This window comes from Anser brachyrhynchus (assembly GCF_964034855.1).
Source record: "Anser brachyrhynchus genome assembly, chromosome: 7".
In the NCBI taxonomy this organism is placed as follows: Eukaryota; Metazoa; Chordata; class Aves; order Anseriformes; family Anatidae; genus Anser; species Anser brachyrhynchus.
In genome coordinates this window covers 24,255,944-24,266,426 of record NC_137701.1, presented here as the reverse complement: position 1 = coordinate 24,266,426, position 10,483 = coordinate 24,255,944, and positions in this window count along the sequence as shown.

Genomic DNA, 10,483 nt, shown 5'->3' with positions numbered 1-10,483 from the left:
GTTATTTCCATATGAAAACCTTATTATTGTAATCTCTTTAGTATTGCCGAATATCCCCGTGTCTTTTTTGCAAAATGCTTCAGCTGCAGAGTGTAATCTAAATGGTAGGCTGGCAAAGCAGCAAATTCCAAATGGTGCTTTAAAAGTGCTCACATGCAAATTGTTGTTTTTTTATTTTTCCCTAAAAGATTCTGCTGGAGCTGTGATGAAGCATCCAGTGTGGTGCAGCTTTTGGCACTTAGTTTGTCAGGACGACTTCTGAGTCTTAAACCACAAGCTAGAGAAAGTAGACAGGCTTGATAAACCTTGCTGTCTAGTACTTTTGTGCTAGCTCTCTGTATGGGAGAATATTCTTTAACGATAATTTTGGTTTGTAGTGTTTCATGTTGTGGCACCTACTAATATGGGGTATTTGTTGGATATAGAAGCTTCTCCAAAATTCACTAACTCTTAAGGTAAGTCTGCGCCATTACTTTTGAGAATCATCATGTATTACTTGTATCTATGTTGTAACACCTTATCGCCAAGGGCATATAATAGTAAAGCAGCAACATTATAGTAAACAGGAACTTAATGACTGGTATGATACTGAATTTGGATGCTGTAAAAAGCCTCTGAAAAAAATAATTCAAGCAGATCTCAGGTGAGAATCCAAGACTTCATTGTGGAGTGATGAAAAAAAGACCTTGGATATTTTAAAGAGTGTGCAGACTAGCTGAAATACTCATTACTAAAGAGCAGTTCAGAGTCTGTTGGGTACATAGACTAAAAATAAAATGTGCTGAGTGGATATATTTCCTCACAGATGAGGAAAGTTCCTAAAGTTAAGAATGCAGAAGAATGAATTTATTTCTTTTCTTTTCTTTCTTTCTTTCTTTTCTTTCTTTCTTTCTTTCTTTCTTTCTTTCTTTCTTTCTTTCTTTCTTTCTTTCTTTCTTTCTTTCTTTCTTTCTTTCTTTCTTTCTTTCTTTCTTTCTTTCTTTCTTTCTTTCTTTCTTTCTTTCTTTCTTTCTTTCTTTCTTTCTTTAATTAAACAACAACAAAAAAAAACCTGGCATAGTCTGAAAGGTGGGAAAGAAAATTCCGTAGCACAGTATAACTAATGTACTGGGTTGGTAGGGAGGAGACACCAGACACCACTTACTGGTAGCACAAGCAACAAGCTTTCATCAGAATACTTCAGCTGGTGTCTTCCACCAGGAGCATTAATAAATGATTATATGTATAGGACCTTTTATTTCAGGGAAGATCAAGGGTTAGTTGAGCGGGAAGATTTTAATTCCAGTGTATTTCTACCTAGTGTGTACATTAGGCTCTTAGGATACAGAGTTTCATTAACACATGCCTTCTATTTTGTCAAAAGTAAAATATTCGTGGTCAAATTTCTGAGTGTGTTCAATGGCTTATGGAAGAGTAGATTCCAGTAGCGAGGTGACCTGGTGGTCTAATAGCAGCTACCTTTAACTGAGATGTTGATAATTGCACTTCTAAAAATTACTTTACAATGCTCTGTGCACCTTAAATTAGTCTTTTAAAACCGATTTCCAGTAAGTGCATGTAACGTCTATTTATAGACAAATACTTTGAAATGAACTGTATTTATGATAATCATATCACTGATAAAGTGCCGAATGTAGAAGCAATAGGTTAGTTTGACCTGGTCGATGGATTAAAATGCTGCTTTTGTAAGTATTTTTGACTTTGAAAGTAAACCTATTCTCCAAATGTATTTAAAATGTTAATAAACTATTAAATGAACAAGTAACACTATATTCAGCATTTTTACACCATTTCTACAGTGGGTAAAATTGTAGTATAAAGTTGGTGTATACTCGATAACAATTTACATGTTTATTTTACCATCTGGTAAATGTGTAAACGATATTTTGAGAAGCACATTTCAAATTCACTTTAACAACTTATCCCCGACAATATGTATCCTATCTCATGTACTGACTGGAACGATTTTGAAAACCTCTCAGAGAGAAATGCAGTAACAAAACATATTATTTTTTTAGTGATGTTTAAGATCAAGCTTTGCTTCAAGTGGAGGTCTTTCACTATTTGGGGAGGATTTTGTTATGTTAGTGGTGTTAAAGAAAGATTTCAGGCTATTTTACACACCACGGTATAAAGATATCATATCATCTTCCCTAAAGAAACCATAGGGTGCATAGGTAGTAATAACAAAACAAATACAGTTTGCTATGTTGTTGTATAACTGTATTGCATCCTTTCCAGGGGGTTTGAATTTGCTATCTCTTGTGTCTAAATATGGGAAGCTCATTATTAGAAGTGTTACAATGAACCCCAAGTGGATTGCTTTTCTCATGTACTTTAACAGCACTTTGACACTGCAGCCTTCTGCCTTTTTATTTTAGTCTTCTGTTTATTGGTCTCCCTGGATTAAGTTGCAAGCACTTTCTTAAATATAACAAACTAGAGAATATTCTGTTGTAGCTTGGCTTTTATGCACCCTTTCCTAGCTGTTACTAATCTTAACTGGGGAAAAAAAAAAAGACTTCTTTTTCTCCTCCCCCAACCCCAATAAAATTTAAAAAACCCTGCCCTGAAAGCGAGTCTGCCTGGAGAACACCTCCACACTAATTACCATCTGGCCAATCTGCAAATGAGGTTTGAGAGCAGATTTCAAATGTAGGCTCCAGCTAGTCTGTGGCTTGTATTAGTCTATTAGTATTTATTAGGAGAATTGAAAGCATTTAGGCAACTGAAGAGAAGGCAGGTGTCTTAACTTTTGGAAATCCAGTCAGGTATCTATTTGCTCCTTCTAGTCTGTAAATAAATGCCTTTGACCTGGTACCTGATCAGCAGTGCTCCCTTAGTGTTTGTGGCAGCCAGTTTTCCTTGAGTATTGATTTTAAAGATTCATGTTTGGAAGAAGAACTGCTGGGCAATGGTCTTAAAACACCTCTTTAAAATGCATTGTTGAAAAAAGCTGTGTATGAAACAATTTGTATAAATTCTGGTTAACTTCTGTATTGAAGTTAATGAATAAAGAAATTAATTTTGTTTTTAGTTATGCGCTATTTCAGCATGTGGGGAGAAAATAGTGATAATAATAAAAATGCCATGAAACTGCATTTTTAATCTTAAAACATATGTTTGTATTCTTTTTGCACACTAATTAAGCACACTGAAATTAACAGTACTTATTTGTTTCATTTAGACACTAAATGCATTTCACTAATGAATTTCAGGTTTAGCATCTTTTTTCTCATCCTTTTCCCTTATGGAGATTAGACAGGGCCTTTCTTGTTTGTAAATCAGCACAATCAAAGATGATTTAATTGTTAGCAGACTGTTAAATTTTGTTTTTCACCTGTCTTCCCTTTGCTGGCTGCCTGTTCTGTCTCAGCTCTGTGAAAAAGTGCTGTCAACCTTATGTAAACAATAATTTATTATTTTGTTTTTAGTGAAAAGAATCAACCCACAAACCCTTTCAACAAAAGAGCAGTAGCTGTTTAGGACACCTGCTGATATAAGAGATCTTCCTACAGTAGATAATTAGTTCATAGGTACAGTCCCAGCTGAGAGCACCTGGAACGTGCAGAACTGAATCTGAGTTTTGTAGAGCCAATAGCACTTAGTAATATGTAGTGAAAATATCGTTCTCTTTAGATTGGCTGCTGATAGCTGTATGGCCGAAGTAGATGTTGAAGAAATTGCTTAAAGGTTTAAAATGACTCCTCATTGGAATCACTTGGAAGAAATGGACAACACTCGGAAAATCTGCTTGATAGCAATCTGTGGAGGTTTCTTGATATGGTACAACTTTGAAGGTTGGTAGTTCATGGGCTAGGCCTTGAATACTGTGTAGCTTTGCTTTTTTTTTTTTGTATTGTATTAGAATTTCAGTATAGCATTTTTTCTCAAAATACATTGTTCTCAAAGTATTTGCTGCCATATGCGGTGTTTGCAACTAGGAACGCCAGCACCAGGTAGGAGTCTGTCACTTACCCCATGATCGTACTTACTCGGTGGGCTCCAAGAATAAGTTCTTCTGGCTTGAAAAATCTAAGTTGTATCACGGCTTAAAATAATATTTTCTTTTTAGTGAAAAATATCTAAGCCCACTTAAGAAAGATTAATTAAAAAACTGACCTTTCAAAAAAGTGAGTTAAAATTACATATTTAGTTCTCATATTGTTAATAACTGTGCTCCTTGGCCTCAGAAGCTTCCCCCCTCCCACGCTTTTCTGTGTGTCTGCATATTTCCAAAAATTGTAAATATCAAACTATATATTCAGTATTCTAGCTTTTGAAATTGTAAAATGAAATGTGATTTTTCACTTTTATAGATTTTGGTATTGACTAAAATGGACCTTTTAAAGTGACATAAATACATAAATGGAGATTGATAAATTTATTTCAGACTACCATATGGAAAGGCTTATTACAAGGGCATGTGGAGAGCAAAGCCAATTAAAGATATTCTTTCTTCTTACTGTGGACCATTGCCTTCTTCCCTATATTTCCTGGAAGTTAAACTGAATAGCATTTAAGAAAAATATTAAGCTAAGGGTATCATCATAAATTCTCTCTTTATGTAGTCCTGTTCTTTATTGACAGTCAGATTTGCATCAAAGAACATGACACCAGTGACTTGCTGGCAGCTTAAGTAATTGGGGAAAAAAGTGGTTATTCATACGGAAACAGGAGTTGGCTCATTACAGCCAATCACCTGAATAGCAAATGGTATGGCTGCCAATAGATGGAGAAAAAGGCAAGTCTAGTGGAAAATAGGAGCATTTAAAGGCCAAGAAAAGACATATGGTCTGTCTATGCTTGCCTTATACGCCTGGAAATTATAAATTAAGCTACAATATAGCCCACCACCTTAATGTGAAAATTCTCCATTTTTTTCCATCTTCATCTTGAGAAAATTAGCAGGCTTGGCTAGTAATAATTGACTTTTACTTTTGTGTCAGTGTTTAAGTTCTATATAAAAATGATACCTGCATTTCTGTCTAATATTTGACTGTTCTGGCCCTAAAGGATGTATTTGTGAAGTAAGTTTGCTTTCATAGCAAATGCAGATGTCTGTGTCTGTCCTTTACAGGTGTTTATAGTTTCATGAGGGTAGACAAGAGAAGAAAGAAAATCATTCTTGGCAATTATTTTTGTAAGATAATCCTATGGTGATGGTATTAAATGATTTGTGTCTTCAAGAACAGTAAATACTTTTATGGTTATCTCATTTGCTTTTAACTATTCTCATACTTTCAATTTATTGTGGTAATGCTCTCCTATACTCTTTAAGGTATATAGTATTATTCCTTTCTTGAAATAAGAGTCTAAGTCCAAATTGGTTTATGAGTTTCAAATATGCTAGACTTACTGAGGTGGCCACCTGATCACCTTTCTCTTAAGGCATTAGTAAAAGTTGAGGATACAGTCTTTTAAAATCTAGTTCTCATACAGACACGTTTCATGTGAGAGATCAAATTCTGAGGCAAGGGAGGACAATTTGAATTTTAAAAAGATTTCATATGGCCTAAAGCCTGTGAAGGCTCGTAGCATCTCTTATATTCTTTTTTTTTTATTCTTTTTTATTTTTTTTAAATAACTTATTGTGACCCTTTGCATGGTATAAAGTTGCTTGGAGGACAGATGCAGTGTTCTGATGTTCTGAGCTTTTTTTTTTAAGGGCCATACTCTGAAACTCCAATGTTTTCTGCTTCCTAGGCAGAACTACTGATACAGTAACTCACATGGAACTCTGATAGAAGCCTCCTGGCCCTAAATTCTCCATTTCATATACCTGAAAGAGGTACTAAAACTATTATTTCAGGTTTGTACTCATGGGTTCTAGAAATATGGAGTATTTTACATATTGCAAAATTTCTCTGAAAGTAAAACAAAACAAAACCAACAAAACAACAGTCTGTTTTGACTCTCTAAGTAACTCTTGACTTGTTTGTGGTGTTACAGGAACAATGAAATTTTAGATATTATGTTCTGAAGCATATTTCAGAGTTAGTGGAGGAACAGTGGATGACAAAATGGTGTATTATAACTAACATGCATGTAAAATTCTACAAGTGAATTCTGAAGATATAGACGTTCTGAAAACTGTAGAATTTGGAGCTGCATAAAAATGTGTGTATGCTTATCTGACCTAATTACATCTGTGGAGTTTCTAATTAGGTCCAATGACATGATACACTTGCAGCTCTTCCCTTACCCTCGCCAGCATTAGGTTCTTTCACAAGTACTTCTGTTCTGCTCATTCTGACCGCTTCTTTGCGGGTGAGTGACCTGCTGGCTTCATTTCACTGTCTCATTTCTGCACGGGCACAATAAAATCATCCCAACTGGTGAACCTTCTGACAAGGAGCTGCAGAAGTGCGGTTATTTCATCCACTTTGAACCTGACACATGTCCCCCATGGTTATTTTGGGATGTCTGAGGTGCAGGGCAGGGAGAAGTAAATGTTTGCACAATTCTGAAGAAATGCTGCTAAGAAAAGATCTTATGAAAATACTGCTTTATTCTGGGATCACCCTGTATTTAAAGGAGTAGAGACTTTTATTTCAGGAGGTTCCATCTTAGTGACCCTTTTCATTCACATCCAGAAATCACCCTGTAACTCTTCAATAAACCCTTAACAGGTAAGACCAATCCTAGGTAACAGGAGCCTTTCCCCACCAGCGCACATGGTAATCGCTCATTTACTGTAGCTCCAATTAATGGTAGTAGAAGTTACACTTGTAAATTCCCCCACGCATTAATGAGGGAACAGACCCCCTCAGTTTAGTTAACCATCTTCCAGTTACCTGGCACTTTCCCCATCCCTTGTGAGATCTCAAATATTTAATTAAAGCCTTTCCTTTTTTTTTATTTTTATTTTTTTATTCCTCCCCCCACCCCGCCTTCTCCTTCATTCAGTTTGTTGAGTTGTAATTCTTGTTGGCCTGATGCCTTGGCAGCGTTCAGCAGTTCTAATTGCCTGTATAGTCTGGCCTAGTCATGGAGCCTTTTAACTTTCATTCAGGCTTCCAGCAATATCAGCCTCACTGGTCACAAGCTTCCCACTCAGGTTCCGTTCGCAGCCCTTTCGCTGATTACTTGTTATGTATTTAAAGAGCTGCATACTGTTTATTTCATTTCCTGTTTGAGATAGTCTGTTTGCTTAATTTTTTTCTATGCTAATTTAATTTTAAACATATAGGGCTGTCTTCCTGGTCAAACAAGCCAGAATTTTGCATCCATATGTTACATTAAATAATAATAATACAACAAATAATAGTCAATGCTTTCTACTTCTATAACGTCTACCATTCAGTGATCTAGAAGCATTCTTGTTTTACAAGTGGTAAAATGGTATCAAGAGACATGAACTACTTGTTAAACATTATGTATGACATCTGTTACAGAGACAGACATAGGACTGAGTAGTTTGGTTTTCACTAATAGCAGCTAGTCTAATAATTGCAATATGCTATAGCAATTGTTAGGTTAAAATGCTCTTGGATTGAACGGGGTGTACCCTTTTGGAGTTGTGTATTGCAGAGATATTTGTTCTCAGAATATCATCTTTGTTGGTGTATAAGATACATAACAGAATGGATATTCACATGGACTCCATAAAGGTTGTTAGCCCCTGTAATCATAATTTGAGTTGATTTTAGAGTCGTTATTATTAATCACAAATAGACAAGACTGGTAAATTTTTGTCTCATTTTGTTTTCTGTGTGAAGACCTAGCATTCTCACTTTCCTGGATTTCAGTGGACCTCTGTCTTAGTATGGCTATGATAATTCTTCTACGTCTCTGCAGGAATAGTATGTTAACATTATGACCTATGAAAGTATGATTTAAATGTATCCTCTTTCAATGGTAGGCAGCATACAGAGATTGACCAAAAAAGGTCTGCCCCCATTTTTGTTTTTTGGGTTGCCCGTACCCAGCAGCTAATAATGGCTCTAGCCTTCAGAGGCTACCATGACCTCATCCAAGGTTGCATTACCATGTATGATCGCTCTGCAGGAGTCAGTAGCTGATCCTTAATGCCTGCACTTGGCTTTTAGGATGTGAATGCTTATCTTCATTGTCATTACATACTTAGAGGAAATGATTCCATACTTGTGTTCTTGTTTCCAAGGTCAGACAATGGAACATTAGGACAAAATATGATTGTATTGATACATGAGCAAAGTTCAACCAACCAGAGAGAAGCAGATTTCACTACTGGATGGAGAAAGTTCCCTAACATGGTGGTAAGCTTAGTGAAATCATCTTTCATAGTTTCCAGGAGTGAAATTAGATTGAAATCTGTATTGTGATAAAAGGATTACTAGGGTCCTCATAGGAAAAACGAGGTGAACTGGAAAGTTAGCAACTGAGGTACATGGAAGTAAATGGTTATATCATATTCTAAGATTTTTCTTCCAAGGAAAACAACCAGATTCCATTTTAAGACAAGAACAACTCCAACTGTGATTGTTTCTGAAAAGCAACAATGTAAAAAACCTGTTTGCTACAGATACAGGATTTCTTCTGTAAAATAAACTTATCTGGTATGTCTGATTATTTTTATATTTTTTCCTTGTTTGATCAGTATGTATTCTGAGCTCAGTTTTATGCATAAGTTGGTGCTCATGGATGCGTTTGGGCTTCTCTTGGATAAGGACTGTGTGGGCTTTTGAACAATAGTCTGCCAAGCAATGTATCATGAATCCTAATTGTTTGAGAAAACAGTTGTTCTTTTTCTCCAGCAAATACTGTTGTATCCACATTATTAACATAGTTATGTATAGTCGTTTTGAAAATCTTTCTCGGTTTGAAGAATTCTAATGCTTCATACAGTGATTATGCAAAAGTCTCATGTATAAGCAATACCGATGTTACTGGAAGCGCCTCATATAGAGTCCAAATATAGCAGATCAAATCAAAACTGTGCTACATCTTAAGCAACTGTTGACCCATTTCCATATCAAATTGGTTTCTGTCATAGAAGACTTTGCTTTTTCTTTTAGAGATATTTACTTGTTCTGTGCTGCTCAAGTACTGCAATGGCGCATTTTATTCTAAGGTCGCTTAATTATGGGTCAATTGATTTTTAACTTTGCTTGTTTATTAACAACTTTCTATTTAAGGGACTGTCATGGTGAAAGGCTTGTTCCTGCTCTGTAACATGCGACCATGCCACTGACTCCTGTAAAATCAGTTGCCATGATTCAGCACACGCAGAGAGTCAGTGTGAGGTGCTGTGCCATGTGCAGGATGGCTGCTGGTTGGCTTCATCAGCCCAGTCCTAAGTCTCTAACTTACATAAATGTTGGGGAGAGGAAATTCTATTTTAAAGATTTCACTTTGTTCCTTGTTTATCCTATTTTTTTTTTTTTTTCCTTCGGGGAGGGGGAAGGGGAAAGGAAGGGGAGAAGAATAGCAGAATTAATAGAACATGGTATATCAGTAAAATTTCAGAGATTGCTATAAATACCTAGAGTAGGAAGAAGGTGAGTTGTTAGCGGTGTGACTTGTTTGTGTCACTTTGTTAGAACATTAGCGGTATCTTAATATAGATTTCTTTTTTGGCTTCTAATGATACATTCCTTTCACTGGGGAGGGGATGGGTAAAATTTGCTACTGCTGTTTTTCTGGCATTAACTGCAACTCTCTTCTGAACTCCCTTCTGCTGCTCCCTGCAGCTCTCCCTGGCACGGCCCTGGGCCCTCTAGCGGACCTGCGCTGCTTGCAGCGATGTCTCTGCCAAAACACTGCTTCTGTTGCTATGTTATTTGTTAGAGCTACGCTATTGTACGTGAAAATCAATGTAGGCAACGTTGCTGAAAAGTAAATCTGAGATTCATATGGTATTTTAAAACAGCGTTTATTTCTCGCACAAAAAGTGCCTAACCTCGGCTGCAGGCAGCAGGCCATCTGGGGCCGCAGTGGTCCTGCCAGTGTCCTTACTCCAAGTAATCTGTTGTGCTCCACAGTGCCAGGCCGCGCCTACAGAATCAATTACATTTCAGTAGTATTTGAACATCGTCACTTCAAAATATGTATTATTTACTTTTTCCCACTGATCTGCTTGTTTTACTGTTTGTGTGTGCTATTGTCTAAAATTTAAGCATCTTTCAAAGTATAAAAATTACATATATATATATATATTTGAAGAATAAATTGAATAGATTTGTTAGGTGATTTTGATACCTCAACAGCAGCTCTGTGCTGTGGTCATATATTTTTGGACATCCGTGACTATACAGATGAATCAAGTGTACAAGAATATAAGTTGTAAACTTTGTGGATTTGTACTTTTGTAGTCTTTCCTTTGAAAAGTGGGGTCTAGTCACTTGGGAGAACAGTGCTGTTAACATAATAGTTTTCATTAAAAGCCAAACTTCTTCTGTAAGAAAATTGTTTAACGTGCCACCTCCCAAAGAAATTTCCCATCTCTGCTAGTGGAAGCTGCTGGTTCCTCCTGAAACTCAAGGTCAGTCAGTCAAAAACA